General features: G+C 39.5%; 1 pseudogene; it reads right to left on the bottom strand.

The window, feature by feature from the left end:
* LOC102826674 overlaps positions 1–3,609 on the bottom strand; it is a 16,133-nt pseudogene that overhangs the window by 4,532 nt on the left and 7,992 nt on the right.

Raw genomic sequence — 3,609 nt, 5'->3', positions numbered from 1 at the left:
GGGGAGGAAGTGTAGAGGATGGGTTTCTAGGATATACCCCTTTGGTTGGAAGATGATGCATGGAGGGGATTGGAACCATGGCAATGAAATGATATATGATGGAATGAATGTAAAACTAAAGTTCTCTCATGTAAACTATCATATAATTCACAATAAAACATTTATTAAAAAAAACAAAAAAAAATCTACCTCTACATTTAAGACCTTCACACTCAGTCCTGATGGCAATTATTCACTATAGTACCACAAGAGTCTTATCCCCATTTCCTTTCACCAGCTCAGACCCAACAGATTAGAAATCATTCAGTGGAGGTTCTACCTACCCCTGCCCCATCTGGAAATAAGCTCCCTCTGGAAAGCTTGTAAGCCAGTCACTGCTTGGCTTTATAGCCCACCCCACACATACATTTTGGGTCGCCAATATCTAAATTACCCATCCTTGTCAACCCTGTGTACCGAGAGGGTGGGAGTGATCCTTGCTGAAAAGATTTGTTCCCTTTTTTGAGCTACTACATCCATATGTATAGGTAAAGTTCATCAAATTGTAGTGGGTTACTCTTTTTTTTCTTCCTCTTCTTTCTTCTAGTCGGGTTCTGATCATCCAGCCCTAGAAGCCAGGTCAAGTGGGTACTATCTGCAAGTATGGGTGTTCTTGTGCATCTCCCCTCACTTCATATCAGCTGGATGCTTCACTCTCCGCTCCAGTCCTCTGTGGCCAAGTTACTGCCCTGGGCCCAGGAGTCCCTGGGTCATGCCATAACTGCTGGCCATCCAGGTCTCCGCCTGGGTTCACAGGAGTCTATTGAATGTGGTCAGACTTAGATCCCAACTTCATTGCTAATTTTTCCCCCTCTTCCTCTAATTGGTGATCAATGTGGTCACCAGCTAGACCACATGCCTGCTCATGTATTCTCCTTGAGTCTTAGTCTTGGAAGGGAGTTTGCTCAGAGAGGACTCGACCACTTGCCTTGATGGCTCCCAGGTGAACAGCTTATTTGTTCTTGTAGTAATCAATCATACTGCCATTATTGTTTCTGATTTTTTCCTGCTGGTCTTTCTTCACAAAGTATCTTCTGTTCATCTAGCTGCTCCAGGCTGCTCTACCTGTTCTTTCCAGTGGAAATTTCCCACCTCAGACAATTCTGGATGGGATTCTGGTTTCCACATATGGTCTTATGCAATGCAAAAGCTCCACAGGAGGTCTCTTTCATTGGGCAATTTCTAGACCCCTTTAAGTGATTTCAATCAGTTATAGGATGAAGACAGACTTACAAGCTTTCTATTGTGATGTTTCTGGCTATTCCTCCCCATCCCCAAGTGTCTATTTCACAGTGGTAGGCAAGGTAAACCAAGATTCAAAAGACAGCCAAGCATTTTAACATTATTCCCCTCTTTTACATTTTCAAAGCATGCCTCAATCCCTGTATCCTGAAACCTGTTGTTTCAAGGTTGTGCATACATCATCATTTACCTCTGTCTAGCTTAGCCCATATGAACTTGCTTAACTCTTCTCCCATCAGCCTTGTTCTTCTATTCCCCTCCCCTTTCTTGTGTATTGCCCTCCTTCTCCCAGCACCCAAGCTTTCCTTTGTCTTTTTCCTACCATGTGCTCTACCTTCCCCTTCTTCCTTTCCTATTATCTCTTACCATCCTGGTGATCATCAGCATTTATATATATATATAGTTTGTTTTTGTTTTTTTCCCCTTTAGGATGGATTCTTTTTCTTAGTCTTTTACAATAATAGTCCTATGCAGTATTTATCCTTTTATGACTGACTAATTTCACTCAGCATAATGTCCTCAAGGTTCATTCATGTTATGCAGTGGCTTGCAGCTTCCTTGTTGTTCTTCAAGGTAGCATAGTATTCCATTGTGTGTATGTACCATGGTTTATCCATTCTTCAATTGATGGACATTTAGGCTGTCTACATCTTTTTGCTATTGTTAATAGTGCTGCTATGAACATTGGTGTGCATGTATCTACTCGTTTTATGGTTCATATATCTTGTCAGTAAATACCAAGTAGAGGAATTGCTGGATCATAAGGTATCTCTATTTCAAACCTTGTGAGGAAGTGCCATATTGTTTGCCAGAGTGGTTGGACCATTTTCCAATCCCACCAACAATGTAGGAGGGTCCCAGTCTTTCTGCATCCTCACCAGCATTTATTGTCCTCTAGTTTTTGATCTTTGCTGTTATTGCTGGTGTGAGATAATATCTCATTGTTGTTTTGATTTGTATCTCTCTGCTGGCTAGTGATTATGAAAATTTTTTCATATGTTTGTTGGCTGCCCAGATCTCCTCCTTGATGAGGTGTCTGTTCATGTTCTGTGCCCATTTTTTAATTGGATTATTTGTCTTTTTCTTGTAGAGGTGTTGTAGTTTCCTATATATTTTAGAAATGAGACACTTATCTGATGTGTCCATGCAAATTTTTTCCCATTCTGTGGGTTCCCTTTTTGCTCTTTTGGGGAAGTCTTTTGATGCATCTAAGTTTTTAATTTTTAGTATGTCCCAACCATCTATTTTGTCTACTTTTGTTTGTGTAATTTTCAAAATGTTTGGTAGTCTGTGTATGCCCTGAATTAAAACCCTCACATTTGTCCCTATTTTTTCATTGATGACCTTCATAATTTTGGGATTCACATTTAGATCTCTAATCAATGCTGAATAAGGTGTGAGGTGAAGGTCTTGTTTCAATCTTTTGCATATCACTTCCCAGTTCTGCCAGCACCCTCTGTTAAAGGGACTATCTTTTCCACATGCAATATACCTAGGCACTTTATCGAAAATCAGTTGGCTGTATGTGGATGAATTAATATATGGATTCTCAATTCTGTTCCATGATTAATGTATCTTTCATTGTACCAGTACCATGCTTTTTTGACTACTGTAGCCATGTAGTAAGTTTGGAAATTGGGGAGTGAGAGCCTTTCAACCTTTTTCTTCTTCTTAAGCAGTGCTTTGCCTATCCTGGGTCTTTTTCTATCCAACTAAAGTTAGTAACTGTCTTTTCCATCTCTTTGAAGAATGTCGTTGGGATTTGGATTGGGATTGCATTATATGTGTAGATTGCTTTGGGCAGTATTGACGTTTTCATGATGTTGAGTCTTCCTATCCCGGAACATGGTATGTTCTTCTACTTCTATAAGTCTCTTTTGGTTTCTTGTAGTAGTGTTTTGTAATTTCTTTGTATAGGTCCTTTGTTTATCTGGTTATGTTTATTACTAAATATTTCATTTTTGGGGGAGCTATTGTAGATGGTATTGCTTTCCTAATGTCCTTTTCAGCACTGTCATTGTTACTGTAGAGGAATCTAACTGACTTTTGTATGTTGATTTTATACCCTGCCACTTTGCTGAATCTTTCAATGATGTCTAGTAGCTTTTTTACTGAGTCTTTGAAGTTTTCTATGTATAGGATCATATCGTCTGCAAATAGAGATATATTTCTTCTTTGCCATTTTGGATGCCTTTAATGTCTCTATCTTTCTGTATAGCTATGGCTAAGGCTTCCAAACAATATTGAATAGGAGTGATGACAAAGGGCATCCTTGTCTGGTTCCCGTTAGCTGAAAGAAGACTTTCAGTTTGTCTCCATTGAGAGTGA

The sequence above is a fragment of the Chrysochloris asiatica genome, unplaced genomic scaffold, assembly GCF_000296735.1.
Source record: "Chrysochloris asiatica unplaced genomic scaffold, ChrAsi1.0 scaffold00011, whole genome shotgun sequence".
NCBI classification, from domain to species: domain Eukaryota; kingdom Metazoa; phylum Chordata; class Mammalia; order Afrosoricida; family Chrysochloridae; genus Chrysochloris; species Chrysochloris asiatica.
The sequence above is the reverse complement of the archived record's forward strand: the minus strand, read 5'-3'. Positions and strand labels throughout refer to the sequence as shown.